Genomic DNA, 25,846 nt, shown 5'->3' with positions numbered 1-25,846 from the left:
ACAAAATTTCCTCTATTAAAAACAATAATAAGCCAACAATAAGCTGTCAGCAATAAGGTCAGTCACAAATTGAAATCGCGCGACTCGCAACGAAATGGCGCGAATCGCCAGACTCACTTCTCCTGCGGTATCGATCTCACTTCTGCCCCTGCTCGCTTTTACCCCTTTGTACATCCCCTTCACAGACCGACCTCTCCTCTCTCGTTCCGGACCAAACTCCCTCCCGCTCATCCACACAACTCGGTAAAATCCTCAACGACTCCTGTTAGCGACGAAACGCTTTCGACGATTTTTCACGCTCGGCCTGACGTCATATCCGGAGCTTCGAAATGTTCCAAAAACAATGAAAGGTGAATACCCACCTCCTCTTCCCATTCCTTTCATGTTTTTGAAATGTGCACGTATTCGGTGGCATGACAGAAACAAAATTGCTTAGTGACGCAGTAAAACAAACTATTTACTTTTCGTGAGAAAGAGAGAGAAATTTTTGATACGTAAACTCGTAGATGATTTATCTTTTACCATTTTTGTAAACAAATTATTATAAACAGTCTACAATACAATGGAATTATATAAACAAAATTTTATAGACAAAAGCGACAATATTCGAAAAAGCATGATTGCGATTATATAAAAACTCGTATGCGGCTCATAACCCATTACAAAAAACAAATCGCGTAATACGAGAAAATATTATTCTTGCTGTACAGTCGATTAATTGTTAATTATTAATTTATTATTAATATAAATATCCGAATAAAAGAGATTTTCTTGAAAACGGTACAGTTATTATTGTACTCTTTTCCCATATTCTCAGCATCAATATCTTTCCTCGTTCGAGACACGTAAATAATAGAGAAAGAAACAAGGCGTGGGGTCTATACTATGCGTTTCCTTGACCACCTTCTCGCGTTGAGATAATCGATCGTGAAGATGAGTCATCTCTCCCGTAAAAATTTCAGCGCGGCAAAGAATGTGATTTCGAAGGTTCATGAAAATAACCATAAACCATGATAAAAGTATTACATAAAACAACTAAAGGTTAAATTTAATAACTGTAAATATAGTAACTTTACAAAGACAACATTGGCAAATCAATAATTTTAATACGTTCATTACGCAAAAGTTTCTAACACCTAATAAATAATCCAGTCCAATATGTTGTACTTAATATGCTTCATAAATAATTATACCTATAAAATAATTATATAAAATTACTATATATATAGATTAGTCAATATTCTTTATATTTATATTACGTATTTAATAATATTTAATAAAATAGTTAATATTTTATTAATTTAAGATTGTTAATATTTAAAATAAAATTAATAATTTCCACTTTTAATCATCATTTTATGTACTAGATATGAAAAGCGTCTGATAATGGCACCATATAAGCGTTCTTGCACTGCTGTGAAAGCTACACGAGCAAGGTCTTCAATTTATAGCAAACCAACATCCGTTATTACTGGATAATTATACTTGCTGCTAAAAAATCGCGGCCGTGATTAAAGTCGTGAAAATTCGAATACAAGGTTGATTCTGTGCACAAATTTGCGATAACAATTTAGCGTCGGCCGGAAACTTCCAGCAAACGAGTTCGTGCCTTATATTCTCAAATTAGATTTCTGACGATATATACCGCTCAACAAAAGATTCACTTAATTTTGTGCAAAAATTAAATAAAAAAGGAAAAAAATGGCTACATCTCAAGCTAAATTTCTCCAATTTCTAGAGAATACTTATTCATTTACAATTACATAAAATCTTATGACCTTAACCTAACATTTATATAAAAATTCTCGGGTAACACTAATTGATAAACAGATTAATGATTAGAAAAAGTATGTCCAATTGGTATTGCAATTTACTTATAACAAAAAAATATTTTCGTCGTATATGGATTGGAGCGGAGTAATGTAACACAAGCCGAGACAATTTCGAAACATTCGCGATGCACGTAATAAAGCGTATGCCGGGTTGCCCGTTGCCAACAAAATGGCTAGCGTGACACACGGTATCTTGCGCACTTGCGCTCAAACAAGTTAACTTTCACGCAGCGGCGCGTTTCTTCCGTTGTCGGGCTTTCATAGTAACGCGAAAAGCTCGTTGCGCTACCAGCACATTCTGCCCGTCGTCGGATGGCCGCAGATTGGTCCTTTGCATAAAGAGGAGCATCTCCGCCTTCATATAACGGCTTTTGTGCACACATACGGGATATTCACAAATGCATTACCCCTTTCCCCTCGACTTTTCTTCCACTTTGACAATCCCCAGACCATCTGACTCTCTTCCTTTTGCAAGCTTATATAATGTCACCGCGGATACGGTTGCAAGCCTTGTTCGCGAGTGTCACCATCACCATGTTCTCGGGCGATAAGAGTATAAACATGCCCCAGGAGCAGAGATGGCTGTCTCGCGGTGAATGCATGACATGATAAAGGAAGCGAGACGGGAATTGCTTTGCGATCGATAACACGCTTGCTGATGGTTCCGCTAATTTCGTCTCGTCTCGATACTTGATGTCTGTGATTATGACGTGGCTTAATAAGAAAAGATGCTCACAAGTTTGTTTATTCCGCTAATGTCCTGTACATTGTATAAAATCTCCAGTATACTTAAAAATATATAATTAACTTTAAAAAGATTTTTAAAATTTAATTGTGGCATTCGCTTTTCACATCATCAATTTATCGCTTAATTCCGCTCACGTTTTTATATATGTTTAAATTACTTTGAAATGAGAAATGCAATCAATTTTCTAAATAAAACTTTTTTAACTCTCTTATAGTAGTCGAGACTAATCTTTTCTCAACACTCGATTTGACAAGTATTTTTAAGTTCAACAGTTCCAATTGAATTATCTAGAAAGCAAAATTATACAAAAAAAGATAAACTTACAAGCTAACTGAATCGTAGTATTCTTTTTAGCTGTCGCGTTATTTAGTGTCGTGTACAAATTTGTTTTTATCTTTTCTTTGCTTATTGTATCATACATCTATGATTTTACTCTGCTACGAAGGTCAAAGTGAGGCACAAGAAAGAAAATCCGTTTCTATTATATAAAGGAATAAATGAGTGTCGCTACGTTGCATCGATATAGGTAAAGGCAATCTCGACACAGAGACCTACACGAACGTAAATCTAGCTCGATCTGGCGCACCTAAAAAATGTTCTATTTGATCCTAGTATCTGATTCCCGCCTTTTATGATACTACTCCAAAGAATCAAAAATACTACGGACTTATCTTTATGTTATCGCCCATGAACGAGGAAACTATCGAAGCAATAAAATTGTGAAGAACATGATGTAGACGCTTCAACTTATAATGCACGAAGCGTCAGAAAAAATATCGTAATAAAATCTGTTAAAGAGAAAACAACGACGCATCTCCCTACCGTTCCTTAACAGCATGGAAACACGAAAAACGTTAAAGTTTAAAATTCACACGGTAAAAGCTCGAGATAATCACGTCCATTAAAACTTACATGCGTTTCTATCCCGCGAGGAAAAGCAACTTTCTGGCTGCGGGAAATGAGCGCTTCAAACAAAATAATAAAACGAAAAAGCAAAACATGAGAGCGACGGATATTGTAGGAAGTGATAAAACTGCACAATTTCTCGAGAAAAAACGCGAAAATCCTAGACAAACTGACCTATCGTTCTATATATATACTTCTTAGTAGAGTTTATATATATAAAAAGATCAGGATTTTGTTTTAGTTTACTAAACTGGTTCGATCGTTTGATCGAAAACCAGTTTGCGCGATGATCCGTCTCGCTCGCCTGCGCGCGTGTGCGTGCACGTGCACAACACATCCTAGATTTGAGATCCGATTATGCGCCCACGAAGTAAGGAATCGTCGAGACAGAGCAAACAGACGAGCTAGTGGTTAAAACTGGTTCCTCCGTTCATTTCCTAGGTGCATAGAGCGTAAATATGCTCGTAGTCGGCCAACAATGCGAAATGACGTATATAGTAAGCGAAAAGGAAATATCTAAGAAAAAAATCTACATCCATACTATACGCTTTCTTCATTCAAACATTTTCACAACATATATGTATAAAAATTATGTATAGCAAAAATTATGTATATTTTTGCTGTAAAACAATTTAGCAACATTATGAACATTGTAAAACAAAAATTGTGAGAGTTCTTTGAGCAATTAAAATTGTAAGGCAATGTTGGCGAAGTTACAAGGTGCAAAAAAAACAATGCAAAGAACAATTTGCAACGGTAAACAAGCTCTATAATATCTAGGAACTAGAAATGGGCGTGTGTGTAGACGCGGTCGATACTCTTATAGAAAACGGCATAAAGGAAAGAAGCATAACTACCGTTTGTATTTTCCTGCGTAGGAGCAACAATATCCTCCTACATGCAAGGAAAAATTGGATGGCGTTGCCGGTGGTTCTTGGCAATGAACTTGTTTTCAGGTTACAACACCGATTCAAATAAAAAATTTAACGTGAAAGAGAAAAAAAAAGTCATAAAAAAATCCAAAGAACCATTATTACTATAACGCTTAGTCTGGAAGTAGATTTAAAAAATAAATAATCTCCTAAAATTTAGGATTCTTTCAATCATTGTTCAGAATAATTCAAAGAATTTTTGCTAAAAACTAAAAGTTCTTCATCTATTTATTGTATATTTCTTTAATCTTGACCGATAAAAAAAGATAAAAAAATATAAAATCAAATAAAAAATTTTTAATATAATATTAAAACCTTTTTGAGAAAACATAAATTTTGTAGTAAATTTTTAAGTGGAAAGATTCTTTGTAATAGAAAAATTGCAGAACTAAGGTACCGCGGTTAACTCAGCTATTGAACAACAGAGCAATTCGAGATCTTTGCACACTAATGTTATATCCCTATAAATGTTCTATACAATTCATAGTATTAAAAAAAAGCAGTATCCTTGAGTTACATGTCCATGAATAGACAAGAATAGAATAGGGATGAAATGTTTTTTCACTTTCGTAGGTAACTTATATTAACTTCCAAAACTTAAAAGAATAATGACAATTCGGCAATTTTCATATTGCGTGTCTTATTGCGTTTACTTTTATACATATTTTATTGTATAATAATAGACATGACTTTTTACGAAACCCAAGCAAAAATAACTATGTGAAAAAATTGAAAATTCTACATGAACTATGTTATTGAACTTTTATCCATATGTTTTAACATAATTTTCAATCAGAATAAAATATACGCAATCTTCGTTTACCTAAAAAAAGCTCACATCTGTTTGTATCATTTTTCGTGCCCTTGCCTTCTTTAATGTGAAAACATATTTAGACACTCGTCGGAACAGTCTATTTGGAATATCAAGACAGGAATGCACGCGACCATGCAAAATACAAGCAGCAAAAGAGAAGAAAATATGCAATGTGAGACAGAGAAAGCAGACGGAGGAGTCACGACGCCTTACAATTCTTACATAATAGTTGGCAGTTGGCACAGTTCTCGCGCACGGCTGTCGTTTATTCACGCGTAAAACTTGCACGAGACTATAGGGGCGCATTCACACACAATTGGCCTTGCAAGAGACGCCAAGGGCCAGAATTTTCGCAATATCCTTTTGTCTTTGTAATATATTATACCATTGAGAGTTAATAGAACATAATAATGTCAATTAATGTATTGGAAACATTTGTAACTGCATAATGAAAATATTAATAGACATACAAAAATTAGTATACAAAAAGCTGCCTTATTTTAGTAGCCTTACTTATACAGAATTTGAAGTTTTAATCCTGAAAAGGTTTTTTTATCAAACGGTTATTAAAATATTTGTCTTTTAAGATTTGAGAATTTTTTACGTAAAATATAACTGAAAATAAAAAATTAACGAACTTGGGAATATAACCATTAGCGAATTCATAACGGGTCGAGTCTTTATTAACCATTGTAAAATCGGTCAAACACATCGATTCGAACCTAACACCATTACGACACAACAATAATTCTATATCAAATTATTATCGAATTTCAACAAAAAAAAACGACAGAGCGGAATGAAGAAAGAAAGTGACACCGCGAAATTGAGACCGATTGTCTCGAACAGACATCTAATTGTAAGAACCGCCAGTTAATTGCACATAATCGGTAATAATTTAATATCTCGAACACTGTCGGACAGTACTTGAAATAAGGCGGCGCGCCAAAGTGGCTGATTATAAATAATCTTGTACGTTTCCAGAGGTTGCCGATCCCCGAGGTGCGTGTGGAATAATGAATCAGTCACGATGGCATCAAACACACACACACACACACACACACATGCACATAAATGTTGCGCATACACGCTCGTGCAACTTGTACGAGCGCGAGGAACAAGTGCGCCGAAAATAGACGCCGCGTCTCTCACCATTTAGCTCACACAGCAACATTCGAGCGTTTGTCTATCTTGGCGGACATACATCTAGACTAAAGAAACGGCAGTTTCTGGAGAATCGTAAAACTCGGGCGCAGTCCACTCGACGATTACTCGCTAAGGATTTCTGCCCGCGTTCTTAAGAGAAAGCCAAAGGGACCTCGTTAAACGACTAATTAAATCGTTCCAGTTCACCGGGCTACTTCTCTTTCTTCAAACCGCTAGAAGTAGATCGGGCAAAGCTTCGAGCGACTTTCTTATATATGGTTACAATGCGGAAACCAGTTGTTTTCCGCGACTTCCATGATGGTTTTCACAAAAGATATAGACGTAATTATTGCAATTTATATGAATCTATATATATAAAACATAGTAATATATATATAATAAGATAAAAGAATTTTAAAATAGAGAAACCCTAATATTAAAAAAAACATGTCAAATAAAATACGTTATATATGATCAAATCGCGATGATAAAGAGATGTCCATATAGATGTATTAGCTTTAGTCATCTTGAACGGAAAACAGAAGCATCCTGTTAGTACACGCATTAATTGGATGAATGATGGCTAGAAACAGTAGCTTCATCTGGGAACCACCGACTGATTAATTAAATTTTACGATTTACGTCGTCGAGGCGCGCTTCCTTCAGAATAGAACGATAGTGCGGTCAAATAAATTCCCTGCGGCACCCGGAAGATACGTTGTAATGTAGAGAATATGAAACGATGAGGCCTCGTTTTCAGAACAATCGTTCTTTTACGCCGTCGAAATTAATCATCACGGAAGCGCAGTACGAATGCATTCCTGCGTTAACAACGCGTCTGAAGGTGCGAAAGTTGTGTAATCACTGACGTAAACCAAAAGTTACTTACAATTATCTAGATTAAATCAAGGATTATTAAAATAATCAATGAAATTGACACACAGCAATGTGAAATCACAAAACATAAAATGTTGTACATTAGGCAAGCTAAGAAATTAAATAAAACGCTTGCAAAAAAAAACACTTTAGCATGATTTACATAAAAATTAAAAAAATACCTATAATATATACATACTATAATCCAGAAGAAATAAACGCAGAGAAAATAAAAGATATTTATTTTTCTTTTTAATTCTATAAATTAAATAAAACATTTTTGAATGTGTGCACGTGCAACTCAAATTACCCCACAAGACTATCGCTTCCCTGCAAAAGTAGACAATAGTTTTCTCTTATACCGAAGGAAAGAGATTGTAACGAAGCCAGGTAGAAAAAGACGTGTTCGAAGCGGCAGATATCTCGGCACAAAAGGAACGAATTATGATTTCGACCTGGAAGTAAGGACAAAGAAAGAGAAGAACATAACTGCTGGGCTGAAGAAGAAACTACGAAGGAGATTTCGTGAAACAAAAGACTCCGAGCATCTTGACCTGACTCGCGTAATTGGTTAAATCTCTCATTCTTTCTTGAAATCCTCCCTATTCTGACAAATAATATCAAATCAACTTGGATTACTTTAATGATACACATATATTGAACATGTTCATCGAAAATTATTAATAATCTACTAATATTTTTCTCAGACATTGATCATGGCATCTAAAACAATGTTCTTAAAAGTATTCATTATCAAGAAATTTACTTATCAAAAGCAAAATTGATACCGCCGAAAAGATTTAAAAATTTTATATAACTTGTGTTATTACTATGGTTCAAATGTTAATTTTTGAAAAAATTGTCCTGCGCGCGCGCATTTAATCCTAAATAAACTCACATTTTTCCCTATTAAATGTATTTCAAGAATGTGTTTCGAAGTGGAAATTGACATAATGCAAAGTTTACATTTCTATCTGTGAAGAATTCTATTTAGAAAGTTTTTTAGAAAGCTGCGACAAGAAAAGTTCTCATTGTACCCAATTCAAACATTTTCACTTAGAAAACTTGACTATCAACTTAATTGTTGAAAACTTGACTATCATTTAATGTAATTATTCAGAAGACATTTTTAATGCAACTCGCGTAGCATTCAATACAAAAAATACTTCAGGTATGCGCGATATTTTGCGTATATAAACACATTCCGCATCTTCTCTGTACAAAGAGACAAACATTTACATTTATTCCGTAAACTTGAACAAAATTTCGCTGAATATTCGACTCTTCCTCGTCCGTTACGTAACTGGAAAGCTATAATAAAATGATTGAAGTAAGCATAGTTTTGACAAACGATTTAACGAATAGTGCGTTTCTCGCATTTCTTTCTTTTCGCATTGCAACACTCAAATTTCAAACATAGGGCAGTTATTCTCATGCAGTTGCTTTTCATTCAGTGAATGTCATGCGAATTTGGGAATTTAGTGATTTGCATGCGAGCTTGTATAGCCGCATTGTAAATTCGCTTTGCAATGCCGAGTGCTCGTCGACATTTTGGCTCGATCGTCGAAATTTCCACTGTAGTATACTTTGTTTCATTTTGTTTCATTGTGCATTCGGTAAGGTCGCCGCTTTGTGATCTTGTTTTTAGCATCACTTTCCCGCACGCACGTGTAGCGATATTCGCACTCTTTTTCTTCCGCAAATTTAACATGCAGCTCCGTCGCGTTGCGTAATTCCCCTAAGCGTTATATCGCGTGAATGATGTAACGTCAGTGTGGATAAAATGTGTGCAAATAGCCACGCTATTTATATTATAGAATTTATTAAACGGGAAATCCGTCCTGCTTTTACATTACGATATGATAAAAAAATTATCTTTAAAAACAGAATATTTTAAAATCATTTTTACAGTTTGTTGATTATTAATCCGTATAGATGTGGTATAGAATATGCTTGATAAAAGATCGATTTACTTGTGATCAAGTTCCAAGTATAGGTATGCGAGAAAACCATTCATGATAAGTCCTTCATGATAAATTTTGCAAGTAACAATGCTTTAAGATTAATGAAAGCCATATAAAAATTTATGAGCCTTACATAGATATTTTCACTCAACAAATGCATAAATAATATTTACAGAACAATAAGAATTTCGTTAAAAATAATTTTCAAGAAATTTCTGAAGCTAATAAAAAAAAAGATCACGATAAATGTTATATAATTTTATATTACGAAGGTTTTATGCTGCATTATGCTGATTATATTATATTTTTTATATTTCAAGATTTATCGACAGACAAATCCACGCATGCTCCTCGACATGGCTCCTTTCTGAGCAAACTGTACTACTGGTTGAGTCGGTCCTGCGCCCCATGAAAAAGCTTCTCGAAACCAGTACCCAACGGCAGTGACGAATTAACGCCGTGCTACATTCCCTACACCAAACTTTTGACCACACACTACCTTACTAAATTACAAACAAATTACCACTCTGTAGACCGGCACGTACATCCGCATCGTGATTCAAAGCAGTTCGATCACAACGAAACTGCGTGAGAAGATGGATGATGCAAACAGCGCACGGAATCTGCATTTTCAATCTATAGTGTCGTAGCATTTATAATGCTTGCTTGATAAATATGTATAATTACACCTATCTATTTTGATGAAAAATGTTAACAGTAAATAGAAATATACATTTAGAAATATACAATTATACATAATACAAAATATTTTTTTAATCACTCGAGACTCGAGACAAAGTCACGAGAGAATCGTGCTTCTCTTAATAGTTTCTTTGAAAAATGTGAGACACATTTTAATAATTTTCGCTACTTTAACTAGACTGACTACGTTCTCTTCCACGATCTTTTCATTTTATGCTAAAATATACTTGTCCGCGTATATATAATTTCCTTGCTCTAAGAGTTGAATATGTTAAATCTATTAATTTTCTATCTTTTTATAATTAAAGAACGCCTTTATAATAACTTTAATTTCTAATATCTGTTTAGTATAGAAAGTGAACATTTCCTTTATATATGCATTATATGCAATAAAGATAAAAGAATTACGTTCGATCTCTTACTAGAAAATTCCTTACATTAACTCTTGCACGCCGCGAAAGAAGATTTATAACTTTAGCCAACTACATTCTTGCGCGAAATTATACATTATATTAATCTACGAAAAATATTGAGATATCAAGGTTTTTGACCAAAAATACTTACGAACAAATACACACGTTATTTCACGTTAATACAGCTATATTGAAACAATGGAGATAAAAGATAAGTCAACGATTCCAACACGCGATAAGGAAATATAACGTAAAGTGAATTGAGAAAGCGGCATGTACAAGAATGGATTATGTAAATCGGAACATATAAAACACGATGTATAGATTGACAGTTAAACGATCATTTAAAAAACATCCCGAGGCCTAATAACCACCGCGTTCGATCGCAAATGGAATTGACCTTGATCCCTCTTTTGCACGCGCGAGATATTCATAAGCAGCCTCGATTATTAAGGTCGGCTTCTATGAACTGCTATTATAAAACTATAAACGCTTATGGTCGTATATTTATGCGCAGCAGCCTTTCTAGAAAACAAATCTCGCTTGTTCTCAAATCAATACAGCAATATATATCTGCGGGTGATACTAATCGCGCATCCATCATCAACCTAATTATGAATCAAATAGAATCAATGTACGCGAACTTAATACCGCAGTCTTTAATCACGTCAATGATATAATATTACTTTCATGATATCGATCATTATCATTTCGGCAAAACTGATTAAAATAATCGAGATGTTGTTGAAATCTTAATGTTTATATATATAGCTGCTTTTTAAAATTTTACGTTTTTCAATAAAAAATATCAATTGCCTACGCTATTAACTGAGATAAATATGTCTGCAGCAAAATATTCTACACCGAGTGTCCGTGTAAATTTGTCTGTGCCTGGTAGTTACCTTGTCACGTACGACGATTATCACACAGCTGCAAGCAAATGGCTCGTAAAATCGTATGCGTAAGCATCAGCGTAATCTTAACACTTCAGCTAATCAGGAGATTTGCGTGACATGTCGCGGAATATAAGGGCGATACGGATACAATGGAAAACGGATACAAGTTAGACAACATGTAACATATGGGGACGTTGACCAGTCGAAAAAATACATAGAATTAGCAGTTGATTGACTTTAATATAATAACACATAATTATTCTGAAAAAATGTAAAAAATAAAATTAATTTAATATTATAAATATTCAAACACTTTTTTCAATAAAATTCGTGAGAAACGTCATAATTTTAAAACAAAATCCAAAAAACTTATTTCTCTCTCTCTCAATTTCGCACACATTACATTTATAATTTGTATAAAATATATATTGTAGATTTAATTTCTGAAAATTCGTAAAGCCATGGGCATATTATTAATTATTTTGTATTCAACTTTCATTGAAATTCACAATATTTAAAAATTTAATTTTTATTGCTTGCAAAATAAGCTCATACACACATTTTCGTATTCAATAATAGAATAAAATCCATAGAGAATATCTTTGTTGCAACGATGACAAAAAGAACACACATCAAAATTTCCATCCGTTTTTAACACAGTTATGGGGTTCGAACACCGCACTCTAAACAAATCCGCGTATAATATCTTTCTTTCGCTATTGATCGAACTGGTCCCCAAAGGAGTGGACGCGGGAGAGGTGGTTTAACTAATTTTCTCCGCGTACGTATCGCTCGATCCCATTTCTGTATCGGACGATGCCGTTCCCCCAGATAAATTTGAATGCGCTCTATCATATTGTGTGAGATTAACACGAGAATAAAAACAATATCGAATAGCATATGACCGCTATCACGTGTATACATGGTGTACACACTATGCACCATTCGCCCGACTCGTTCGTGGTTATTATTCGCGCGCGCGTACGCTGCAATCGTACATTCCAATCAAAACTTTCGGTTAGTCTTTCCGAGTTTTCACGTACCTTGGAAATCGTGTTTCGATTTGAACGTGACAAAGATAGTATGCCATCAATAGTAATAACTAAAAAAAAAAGGATAAAGAATTTTACTTTATATAACCTCCAATTCATCCACTACCTTACTGTTTCCTCCTTTGGACCAACGGTTTAACGTCTCTTCCGAAAGACGGTAATAGTAATAACTATTACCCATAGTTTAATTGACACAACTCTGGCAACGTTTATAGAAATCTTTGTGCTTGCAGAAAGCTATATGATTCTTACAAGAAAAACAATAACGCAATACATATATGTATATACATAAGCATTATTCTATAACACAAATTGAAATGGTCTATGGTCTATAGTCTATAATATATAGTCTATACACAAACGCGTAATATGGCAATAAGAATATAAGAACAAATGATGAAAATCTAACATCGCGTTTTTCAAAGGTTGATTTAAATTTTAAATCAACGGGCACATAGAGGGAGGGGACGGGGGATTGAAATGGCTGAATTTAGAAAGGATACGAGCAGATGAGGGCTACGACACAAGTTGTCTAAGCGCTTAACCCCACGCAGCACGATTCGACCAGGTGATTTCGAACTCCGCCTTGATGCCGAGCATTATTCAACGAACAAAAGTGGTGCAAGAGGAAAAAAATGAAGGGACCATACGGCGCGCTCCGAAATTATTAATTATGCTCACCGTACACAGACATCCACGCGTAGTACGCGCACCCGGATATCCGTGGCTGGCGAATGCTTCGGGCCATTTCGATCCCGCCATCAAAAAAGAGGAAACGTGGCACACATCGTGAGGAAATTACACCCGTTATTTTTTTCACCGCTGCGGTCTTGCCCGGAAAAAAAGCGCGAACGTAACTGGCAATTTTCGACACGAATATCGACGTAAAGTCTTTTGCCGATTCGACAACAAAATGCTTTGTAAATTTTCAAAAAATGTCCTATCTTAAAGTCGAGCTACAGGAATGTGATATAACGAATAATAAAGAACAGAGTGTGCACTTTGATCTCATTTCGCATCGTTATGTTATCGCAAATGAATCATGTATCCAATGACATTCGCGTTGATCGAAACGTTTTGTAATGATAGTTATTAACCTTGGTTATTATTAAAATAGTATTCAGTATCATTTGACAATATCCGATAAAAAAAAACAGCAGAAAGAATAAAGTTCATAAAAACGGCAAAAACTAATTTATTTTAATTGATTAAACAATGATAACTAGTTAATTAAATTCATACATAGAATGTGTATGAATTCGATCGAAGATTCGGCATTTTATGAGAACAGAGTTTAACCCGTTGAGGTCACATGGGGTCCAGTGGACCCCAGGCTAATTTTTCGTCTATATACGTACCTTCGAAGAGACGGTTTTTTCACTTTAAATTTTTATCCTTTTTATGACGTAAAATAAAATAAAATTTGAAGCAAATTTTTTGCACATTACAATACAAATAAAGTAATTTATAAGGCATGAAATTGTAAATTGGATTACAGATAATTATTTAATTGTTTATCTATAATTCGCACGAGATGTCTCTAATTTATTCTAATCTAATTAATATTTTGGTAACTATAGCTGCATTATCCATTTAATTTTTTAATTTTCATCTGCAATTCTCCATATGCAGCAACAACTGACATACGCACACGTCGGTTAGCGTCAACGACATATAGTGTACTTTCGCATCATTTTTTGGATTCTTCAAATAATTTTTCACAAAAAATTGTTTGATTATACAAAGCAATAAACATATTTAGTTAATCGATAGACAATAAACAAGTTCAGATAATTCTTTGACAATAAATGAAAAAACCATTGACTTGAATAATCTTCGCATGAGAAATTATCGAAGCATCGCTTCCGCTACTCCGCATAATAAAAGTGAACGGACACGAAATCGCGATCCACTTTCTCTTTTAGCACGGTCGTTAAGTTTATAAGCTTGAACGATAAATTATACGTTTCAATTGGTAACGATTGTTCGATGGACGATTTCGCAGCACGAAGACGATTCCAATTACTACATTAGTCATCATTGCAAATAAGGAATACAACGAAATTATCCGAGTACGAAAAAAATCAGAAATATCTTTAGAAAATATGTATATATAAAAATTAGAAAAAACTATTTAAAAATAAATGATTTTTTTGAAAATGTGTATAGAATAACTTCTACGATACGTGCGTTAAGCAGCGCAATTTCAAGCTTTCTCCGAGTGACGGTGTTTACAATGAACGCTCAAACACCGCCTTTAACGATCACGCGAATCATTCGTCATACCGTAACAAAATTACAAGATAATTAACCATAATTATATACCGACAAATAATGCTACATCCGCTCCGAAAAACTCGTTCGAGATATAGCGACCGGCGCCGTCATGACTATGACGATTAAGACTATAAAAATGTTACATTTTAATTATAAGCAATTTTTGTCTACCGATTAATCAAGTATAATCATAATTAACAGTAATCAAAATAAACACATGATGAAAATTAAAACTAAAATAAAAATTTCCGAATAGAAATGCGCATAAAAGAAATTAAAGTTATTCAAATTAAAGTCATTTTCTATATCTCGGTTATTTTACGTTACAACGATGACAATGTTAAAGGCGTTTCGAGCAAGATGCGCAAACACCCGCAAGTGCAATTTCCAATCGATTGATTTATATAGATTCGCCGAAAAGCGTTTGAAACATTCGCGAACGACAGGTGCAATCCGCGCGTGTGTAGCGCGTACTATGACGTCGTAGACTTTCCAGACGTGTGCGTTTGCCAAGACAGGTGAGCCAACAAGGAATGGCCGATTTCGCCGAAGCTCCATAATCGCGAAAATCTCAAGATACGAAGAACATTAAACAAGCGCGGCATAATTCTTCTTATTCCGGATATCCTAATCCGTTCTATATATCATACGTAATTCTCAGATTTATCTCTCTCTCTCTCTCTCTCTCTGTTACAAAAAATATATAATATATAAAAACATAAATTTCTTATAACAATCGTGAGAATTCAGCAGGGAGCTTCGACGGGTATATCGAATTACGAATTCATGCGGCATCGCGAATAATCGTAAAATATGGCAGCTTCATTTAAAGATTCGTGGATGCGTGTGATATAGATATAAAAATAAAATCTGATTGCGTCAAAAAAGGGAGGGAGGCACTCGAGTTTCGAGAATAAACATTTTATACGCAATGCAAAATAAAAAGCGCACAAATTAACAGAAATCGCTTAAATTGTGAATAAATACGTTTGTTTTCCTTTTTACGAGACATCGATATAAATATAAACACACATATTTACAATTGTCAATAAAGTTTTTAAAACAACGAAATCATCAGAGTTGATTGCGATAACATAGAAATAATAAAAGTATCATTTATAGTCTCAAAAATGCATCGCGTTGCAACGTTACACGAAAACTATATATAGTTACATATTTTATGTTGTTATATCAATATGTTGTATAAAAATCGTTAAAAAAATATCGACATTTTTCCGCCGATGATGTCAGGAAAACAAAAGTATTGACGCGCGAAATAGCGCTGTTAAAAAGGGTGACGAGACTCGCAAAAATAAATCCGTGCCAGTCCGTGTTTATCGCAATAGAACGCTTTGGACGAATGTGATGATCGTGAAAATCGTCAAATAAAATCGCATAAACAACGCTTCGATGCAGCGTGCGGGCGCGCGGTGATCCAAAATGCGCGGTGCTCCCACGATCATTGGAGCGCGAAGCGCGAGGCGCGAGGCGTGCGCGCTACACGGCGAGAGAAAGAGAGAGAGAGAAGTAAAGCAACACGACTCCATTTTGGAGCAGTGACTCGCGCTCCGTCAAAACAAAATTTCGTTCCATTCGCTGTGCGCTCTCATTTTGCATTGGTAATATTGGTATCGAGCACACAAGAGATCCAGAGTGCATATCCACGATCTTCTCGAGCGAAGCGCAGGGGGAATTACGTGTGACGTACCTGCGTTTTGGAGCGTTGCGAATTCAAATCTCAGCGCCAACTTCTCGCCGGATGCGTTTCCCAGTAATCCAAAGAGCACACAGAGACAGCACAAACACGCTTTTTCTCTCACCGCACGCACGCTATCGGCAAACAGCCGGCGCGCGCCGCGGCAGGACCGGGACGAATTTCCGCGCGAGAACCCGTACACGCGAGAGATTTGAGAACGAAACGGCCGGCGCGCACACACACACGATCGACGCGACACAATACAACACACGCGACGCGACGCGACGCGACACGCGCGCGCGCGGGCGCGCAGAGACAGGTGATTATACCGCACCAGACGAAAAGCGGGAGTCGCGCGAGAATCGTTGGAGTAACCGCACAAAAATCGCGGCGAATCGCGGCGACGCGATTATCCCGAGGCACCGCGGGCGTGACATTAACGTGAGTTTTCGCGCGCCGCGGCGGAGGTATGCGCTCGCCGAATAAGTACGTATACGGAGTCAAGCGGCGAAGAAGCACGAACCACGAACTTCACGACGGTCGACGCGAGCGCTCGCGACGGACTGACGAGTGAAGTGACAGCCGTGACCCGCGCAGGCCGCGCAGCCCGGCAGCCCCACGCGCCGCGCCCCCCCCTCCCACTGCCAGTAGCATCGCCGCGCCGCGCCGCCGCTCCTCGAGGAACACCGACTCCAGGCGTCCGCTCCAAAACTCCAAACCAAACCAAACCAAACGTGCGAGCACGACGGATATTCGACCGTAAATTTCTCTCCGCGTGTGGCTTCTTTCCTTTTAATTCACCTTTCTTATTTATGGTACATATATACGTGTAAACGTCATTATCTTTACCATTTAACGTGAGGACGCGTAACACGTATGATATTCGTAGTACACGTCACCGCGTGAGATAACCTTACACTTCAATTAGAACATGCAAATATTTGACGAAAATATTTGACGCTAAATATTATGTAATTATAATTTCTTTGACATATAAGTACTTAATTTTCTTACTAGAACATTTATTAGAATATTTGTCAGCAGAAGACTGGAATAATAGCCATTTGAGAAGATACGGAGTGAATACGAGGTTATTAGAGATTCCTGTTTCCTCACTCGAATATTACTATATACGTATATAGGTAAATAGTTTACAAAATACTATACATTCATATTGTCTGCATAATTCAAATTTCACATATTTCGCTTCATACGAATTCTAACTTTATATAGCGGCTTTAGCCAATAAAAATAGCTCAAAACTTTAATAAATAAAATGATTGTTATACGAAACACCTTGGAGACATAAAAGTCTAGTCTAAAATAAAATTTCTTTGCGTTTTGTCTTCTTTATAGATTTCTGAAATTTAGAAGCGATAAGTAAGAATTTTTAATTGTCTGGAAAATTTCTTCGGCGCTACGAGTGTAAGCTGACTCACGACTATAGCTCCAAGGGCAAGCACAGGGAAACGAGCGATTATATGCCTTCTACGCGGAGAGGAATAAACATGGTAAGATAGTTTCAAATGTATGCGCATAATAGATGTAGGCGAAAGATAAAGCATCGCACAGTTTCGATATCTACTTTGGGTGACGTGACTACGTTGTGCGATGCGTGTTTCGAATAATTTACAAGAATCAGGCGGTGCGTATTAATTATCTCTGCGCTTTACAGCGTCATATAATGGTAGAATAAAAATAATGATATTACAATGCTTTCCCTACGCGATATACGCACGTAATAATAATTGCACGCTAAATACGAACAAACATATACTGCGCGCATCGTAAATCGTAAAGATATGCGTGTCGAAGAAATGAACAACTTGATAAGCGATAAAAAAAACTATGCACAATTAACGTCAAACAATTTTATGATGTCCACTCTCTCAATTCTAAATTCTATCTAATCGAATACTAGTTAACAAGCACGCTTCTAATTTCTTATGATTTTTTATTTAAAACGAGCAAGGAGCAAGTCTATATATACGATGGTTCGGAGAACTGAATTATCGGCACACGTTCTCTACCGGAAAATGCACTGGGTGTCGATACGGAAGATTCCTGCTGGCCGCAATCGTCAGCGAAAGTTGCGTAGACGCAGTTTTACTCGATACTAGCTTTATTCTCACTCTCGCGAGATGGCAACGTCATAAAGGAATCTTGTTTTTAATGTCCAAATTTATTCTTAATAAATTTAAATATAAATTTTGCTTTTTATATTTTCTCTTTCTCTTCTTTTTTCAACAAGTAAATTTTAAAATGCTGCAAACTAAATTATGAAAGGCACAATTAACTAACGTGTAGCTTTTACCAACTACTCAACTTCATATTGAATTATACAACGTGATTGCTGATTGCGTTAATAAATTAACGCAACACATTGCCAACTTATCCATGCACCGTGCACTTCACTCTATTCGATTTCTAAACTATCTCGAAATACGAGCCATAATTTTGTATATTCTCTAAGCTTCTATACGATGATACGGATGATAAGGTCAATGTTATAAAATAGCTCGCCTTGAAAATTCGATTGACGTGACCGTTGATCTTATCAAACGGTGACGAATGCTCGCTTGCTACTGTAAACTTAAACTAAATTTAAACTATACATTCCTTCAACCAGTAACTCCAGCGATATTGTCTCTCCGGTTTTTCAAGACGATACACCGGAGACTTTGCTTCCGGCGAAATTCGATATCGGAGTAAACTCGATTTAAGCTCGGGACCCTCGACTTCGTGCTCCTCGTCTATCGCATGGCACCGGCACCGAGTAACGCACGAGACCCGTTTTAGCCCGGAAAGGTCCAACTATAAATCCCCAGTGATGTCTATGATCGCCACGGACACAAACGAAGAGAACGATTAAACTCTCTTAAAGGGGTTCGCAGACGGTCTTTCTGCGAAAAATTTACTTTCTCCTACCCCAATTTTCGCTCGATACCAATACCATCCGTTATATTCCCTGTGCCAGTAAAATATTAATTATGGACGTTTGAAAAGCTGATCTCTACAAGGAAAACCACTTTTATTCAAATAAATATAAATCCGGTTTACGACTACCATAGAATTTGTCGCGTTCTTAATGCAAGTAAAATATAATATCGTTTATATATATACCATGACACGCACGCATACGCGCACGCACGCACATAAGATAATACAATGCATATTTTAATTATTGTAATATTAATAACGTTGGTTTCTAATATTTGTATTGTTTCCAATATTTCTACTATTTTTATTTTTTTGCATCGTTCCTTAAATACAACTGCCATACTCGCGTAAACGTGTCTATCCAAGTCTGACTATAAAATTAATTGTAGTCAGAATAATTTCTTATATTTGCTACGCGGACCACTTCCACTTTGTCAGACGCAAACAAATTAGCACGAAAAGTTATTACTTGAGCGAATAATTAAGTCGAAGAACCGAAGAGTGAAATGGAACTTGCCTCACAAAGAAGAAAAGAAGAAAAATGGAGAATACTGAAGAATGAAGAAGTGACAAATGCTTACATAAAAGTTGAATGAAAACACAGAAGTCTACCAATGGCGGTTAGAGATGGTACAATGATAACCGAGCTGGTAGTATTAAATGTTCTTTCACAGACGTTCAAGACGTTGAAGACGATGACAACAAAGAGAAAGAAATTTCTTTATTAATTCCTGTGTGCTGCGCGTACATATTTTGAATCTAAATAAAGATTTAGAAATTGATTCTCTTATTAGTATTTGACAAATGAAAATATTTAATACGTGTAATAAAGGTAGTAATTAATAAAGGTAATGACTGTTAATATGCCAGAGAAATATTAACAATTCAATTCTTAAACGATCAAATTTTTGTTAACGAGAAAGAACTTTTGAAAAACGCAGAACACACACACATTATTTGATATATATCGTCGATAATATTTTATGAAAGGCAATTGGTATTCTGAAAAAGTAAATATATTTAACTGTGTGCTTTTTCTTGCAACGACGCGACAGTTCAAACGAGAGTAATCGATGTACGATATTATACAACGACTTATTGTTAGATGACTTTGAAATGCTGCATATAACGTACATCTTCGCGGCGTCTGATCCATGTTGTAGGTACTACCGAAAGCATTCCACGACCTTCGATTCCATTCTATTTATACGATTTCTTAACGTCTGCCGATATCTTTCACTCGCTTCCGATCTCCTCTTCTCGGTGCAAGAACCGGAATATTGAAGTTTTCGGTCACTGCCCGATTTTAACTGTACCACCGTATCTGCGCGCTAAATTCTGACGGTGTTCCGGTGGGTAGAGACGCTGCAAAGCAAAATGGGGGGACAGATAGAGATAAGCAGGGATAGCGAGAAGACGGGCGGATATATAAATGGAGAAACGACGGAGAGAGAAAAAGAAAAACTCCCCTTCTCGGGCAAACCATGAAGAGGAGGAGACGGATAGCGAGAGGAGGGCGAGAGAAATGGCAAGTAAACGAAGCCCTTTTGACTTTCTGGGTCAGCCAAGTTGATTACTTGACGTCCCAGCGGCCGAAAAGCCAGCATTCAAGCCTCTTAACTTTCCGCGGCGTCGCAGTGTAAACAAGCGCAGGGGTGTGCGTGATCCTTAACGCCCAATCTGAAGAGCGCAAGTGATGATGGAGATGAATAATTGATAGAATGGAAAGTTCGATTGATTTACAGAGGATTCATGAAAGAGAATTTGAAAGAGGCACGAAAGAGATTATAATGTATAGAGAAATTCAAAAATATGTGTCACACAAAAAATCACACCAATGGCAAATAAAATATTTTTTTAATATAGATGAAACAATTTTTTGTCATTGAGTTAAAGGTCATACATACCTTAATTATTATTATACTATAACTAAAAATTCCAATTAAATTTAAAAAAATGTGTACAAATTTAATTGATGTAATAATTGGCATTTGCATGGGGTAAAATATTTGATACGACTAAATTAAAAACTATTAGTCAAATAAATTTTATTTGAAGAAATAAAAATTTCTAGGTCTTTGATTGCTCCCATGTCTTATGAAAACATCTTGATTAGGATTGTTTTAAATCGTTATATAAAATAAATCAATTAGACATATAGTACACTAAAATGGAATTGTTCATATTAAAATCTGATTGCATTTATGAAATATTTATGCGCTTGCACGATAAAGCAATCTGGTGGCATTTATTCGGAACGCTATTGTTTCTCACACACATACATACATACACACACACACACACACACACATCACAAGGACTATTCACTGTCGCGGCGTGCTCTCTTTCAAGACGAAGTCGATTTCTTAATTGCAGTCATGCCGCGCCAATCAACTTAGGTGCAGTCAGTACATGTGCATTTGCAACAAGTTAAGTTATTTCGAGTGACGGTAACTCAATCTGGGTGAATTGCGCACCTTGTCATCTGCGACCACAACCAACGCGCGATGTATGTGAAGTTAGCCCCGCACTTTTTGAATTTTTAGTTTTTTTTTATTGTGCCGTATTGTGCTACGTTTGTGCTGTATTGTGCCGCAAACCGCAACTCCGTAACCCAAAGCGTATTCGAGAAAATTAAAAAAAACAAAATTTTTGATAGCCCCGCATTTTTCGAATTTTCAGTTTTTTTTTATTGTGCCGTATTGTGCTAGATTTGTGCTGACTTGTGCCGCAAACGAGAGATTGATAACTTCGATAACAATTAAGAAAAAAAATAAAAAAAAAATTATACTAGCCCCGCACTTTTATCGAAATAAACCCATTTTTTTTTGGTTGATAGATAATAATCTGTGCCACGTTGTGCCGTTGGAACTAACTCGATATCTCTTTTCGTTGGGGCAGATAAAAAATATTAAATTTTTAAACAAAATAACAATTAATTACTTCAAAATTAATTACTTCGCATTTATCAAACTTCTGTAAACTGTGCTGAGTTTCGCTAGATGAGTACAACAAAGAAATGGCCAAAAATGCAAAGAAAGTTGCAGGGGTTGAAAATTATGGGCTAAGGGAGAGGGAGAAATAGGGGTGAGAAAAAAATTTTACAATTTAAAATTTTTTAAAATTGTGCCGGGTTGTGCTCGAAGAGTACAATAACTTTTTTTAATGACAAAATGTCCGCAAGTCGTTAGTTTTCGCAGCACAACCATCTAGAGAAAGCAATTTTTAGGAATTCCAATTTTTAAATCGCTATAACTTTTGAACCGTGACAGGAAATGAAATTTTGCGAATTGTGCTGAGTTGTGCTGGACGGGCACAACAAGAAAACGGCTAAAAAAGAATCGAAAGTAGCAGGGGTTGAAAATAATGAGCCAAAGGGGATGGGGGTGAGAAGAAAAATTCGCATTTTCAAATTTTTTAAAATTGTGCCGGATTGTGCTAGGCGAGTACAATGACTTTTGTTAATAACAAAATGTCCGCAAGTCGTTAGTTTTCGCAGCACAACCATCTAGAGAAAGCAGTTTTTAGGAATTCCAATTTTCAAATTGCTATAACTTTAGAACCGTGACAGGGAATGAAATTTTGCGACTTGTGCTGAATTGTGCTGGACGGGCACAACAAGAAAACGGCTAAAAAAGAATCGAAAGTAGCAGGGGTTGAAAATAATGAGCCAAAGAGGATGGGGGTGAGAAGAAAAATTCGCATTTTCAAATTTTTTAAAATTGTGCCGGATTGTGCTAGGCGAGTACAATGACTTTCGTTAATGACAAAATGTCCGCAAGTCATTAGTTTTCGCAGCACAACCATCTAGAGAAAGCAGTTTTTAGGAATTCCAATTTTGAAATTGCTATAATTTTAGAACCGTGACAGGGAATGAAATTTTGCGACTTGTGCCGAATTGTGCTGGACGGGCACAACAAGAAAACGGCTAAAAAAAAATCGAAAGTAGCAGGGGTTGAAAATAATGAGCCAAAGGGGATGGGGGTGAGAAGAAAAATTCGCATTTTCAATTTTTTTAAAATTGTGCCGGATTGTGCTAAGCGAGTACAATGACTCGTCAATGACAAAATGTCGACAGGTCACATTTTATGGATTTTACAATACAACTGTTACAATACAACTAGAAACTTGGGTTTTAGTTGTAGAAGAATTCTAAACCCCATGCTACTTTCGATTCTTTTTTAGCCGTTTTCTTGTTGTGCCCGTCCAGCACAATTCAGCACAAGTCGCAAAATTTCATTCCCTGTCACGGTTCTAAAATTATAGCAATTTGAAAATTGGAATTCCTAAAAACTGCTTTCTCTAGATGGTTGTGCTGCGAAAACTAATGACTGGCGGACATTTTGTCATTAACAAAAGTCATTGTACTCGCCTAGCACAATCCGGCACAATTTTAAAAAAATTGAAAATGCGAATTTTTCTTCTCACCCCCATCCCCTTTGGCTCATTATTTTCAACCCCTGCTACTTTCGATTCTTTTTTAGCCGTTTTCTTGTTGTGCCCGTCCAGCACAATTCAGCACAAGTCGCAAAATTTCATTCCCTGTCACGGTTCTAAAGTTATAGCAATTTGAAAATTGGAATTCCTAAAAACTGCTTTCTCTAGATGGTTGTGCTGCGAAAACTAACGACTTGCGGACATTTTGTTATTAACGAAAGTCATTGTACTCGCCTAGCACAATCCGGCACAATTTTAAAAAATTTGAAAATGCGAATTTTTCTTCTCACCCTCATCCCCTTTGGCTCATTATTTTCAACCCTTGCTACTTTCGATTCTTTTTTAGCCGTTTTCTTGTTGTGCCTGTTCAGCACAACTCAGCACAATTCGCAAAATTTCATTTCCTGTCACGGTTCAAAAGTTATAGCGATTTAAAAATTGGAATTCCTAAAAATTGCTTTCTCTAGATGGTTGTGCTGCGAAAACTAACGACTTGCGGACATTTTGTCATTAAAAAAAGTTATTGTACTTTTCGAGCACAACCCGGCACAATTTTAAAAAATTTTAAATTGTAAAATTTTTTTCTCACCCCTATTTCTCCCTCTCCCTTAGCCCATAATTTTCAACCCCTGCAACTTTCTTTGCATTTTTGGCCATTTCTTTGTTGTACTCATCTAGCGAAACTCAGCACAGTTTACAGAAGTTTGATAAATGCGAAGTAATTAATTTTGAAGTAATTAATTGTTATTTTGTTTAAAAATTTAATATTTTTTATCTGCCCCAACGAAAAGAGATATCGAGTTAGTTCCAACGGCACAACGTGGCACAGATTATTATCTATCAACCAAAAAAAAATGGGTTTATTTCGATAAAAGTGCGGGGCTAGTATAATTTTTTTTTTTATTTTTTTTCTTAATTGTTATCGAAGTTATCAATCTCTCGTTTGCGGCACAAGTCAGCACAAATCTAGCACAATACGGCACAATAAAAAAAAACTGAAAATTCGAAAAATGCGGGGCTATCAAAAATTTTGTTTTTTTTAATTTTCTCGAATACGCTTTGGGTTACGGAGTTGCGGTTTGCGGCACAATACAGCACAAACGTAGCACAATACGGCACAATAAAAAAAAACTAAAAATTCAAAAAGTGCGGGGCTAACTTCACATACATCAACGCGCGCGCGTTGCCACCTACGCGCTAGCATTATACATATATTAATTGAAAAATTTATGGCCATGGAATTCCGGTTTTGTCGCTTTCCTGCCGAAATATCGAGCGCATTTTATAGTCACCTGTATGGAGCCAATAATGCGCTTATACGCGGTAGAGCGTAAATAAAATAAAATATCAGAATTGTCAGAATAAAATCGAAGAATATTATTGAAAAAAAAAGAATGTAGCTTTTCACATGCGTATTTTATATAGAACATTATATTTGAAATTACAATATTCAATAACATCAAAAATATCAACTACAAGAACAGAAACAGAAATATTTTTCTGTATCTCTTGGGCCTTTGACTTTACATAAAAGCTTCTAACTTGAGCTTCGATATTAATGGTTTCTTCAAACTTTCCCGGATCTCGAGTATACATTTCTGGGGAATTTCAAATGTCATTCTTTTGCGAAGTAGGAAAATGTACCTATCTTATATACCGCATTGAGCGAAAAAATTTTGTTCAGAATTGATACGTTAAGCTTTCGAGTGACACACCTCTTTGCTTCTTCTTTACTCTCTCTGGTAGACAGGTAGACTCAAGTTTTCTTTATTTTACTTGGTATATCACGAAAAGGTACGGACCGACAGTCGTGCATAATAATATAGCACGGCAGTCTTTTGTGTTCGCCTGTCTTCCGATCTTCAGAGTCTTCAAACTTTAGTTCTGTCTCTCTATTCATCACAACTCCTCGTTTTTTTTCCGCGGCAATTCGTCTAATCACCACCATGTTTCGTGAAACAAAAACGGTAGGAGAAAAAAAGAAATCGACAGTATCTAAACGAAGCAGGGTGGCTATGATAAAAACAATGCTCTCGTTTTGTTTTTCTCCAATATTATTCAAAGTAAGTGATGCTCTGTCGACATGAAACAATTAATTCTTGAAACAATATCGAGATTCTGAAATATTACAGCATACAGAACGTCAAATATATACATTATTTATGAAGAGAACAAAATCAATTGCGATGCAGCAGTAGGAGCATACATATATCAC

The 25,846-nt window shown here is 36.0% G+C and overlaps 1 protein-coding gene and 1 long non-coding RNA gene across 14 annotated transcripts in view; one reads left to right on the top strand and one right to left on the bottom strand.

Annotated features, from left to right (window-relative positions):
- Window positions 1-25,846, bottom strand: part of LOC143900015 (uncharacterized) — a 297,879-nt gene that overhangs the window by 214,586 nt on the left and 57,447 nt on the right. The gene's annotated exons all lie outside the window — the stretch shown is intronic.
- LOC143900050 (uncharacterized) overlaps window positions 16,661-25,846 on the top strand; it is a 53,426-nt gene continuing 44,240 nt past the window's right edge. For 9 of the 12 annotated variants that reach the window (XR_013257700.1, XR_013257702.1, XR_013257706.1 and 6 more), the window contains exons 1-3: window positions 16,661-17,225; window positions 17,299-17,396; window positions 17,611-17,765. This is a non-coding gene — a long non-coding RNA (uncharacterized LOC143900050). Of the gene's footprint in view, window positions 17,226-17,298; window positions 17,397-17,610; window positions 17,766-18,222; window positions 18,903-25,846 lie in introns of those variants that run through there. The other 3 variants (XR_013257701.1, XR_013257698.1, XR_013257704.1) reach the window with 3 other exon arrangements.

This window comes from Temnothorax americanus, unplaced genomic scaffold (assembly GCF_048541705.1).
Source record: "Temnothorax americanus isolate GAGA-0224 unplaced genomic scaffold, ASM4854170v1 Scaffold3, whole genome shotgun sequence".
NCBI classification, from domain to species: Eukaryota; Metazoa; Arthropoda; class Insecta; order Hymenoptera; family Formicidae; genus Temnothorax; species Temnothorax americanus.
This window is presented reverse-complemented; position numbering and strand designations above follow the sequence as displayed.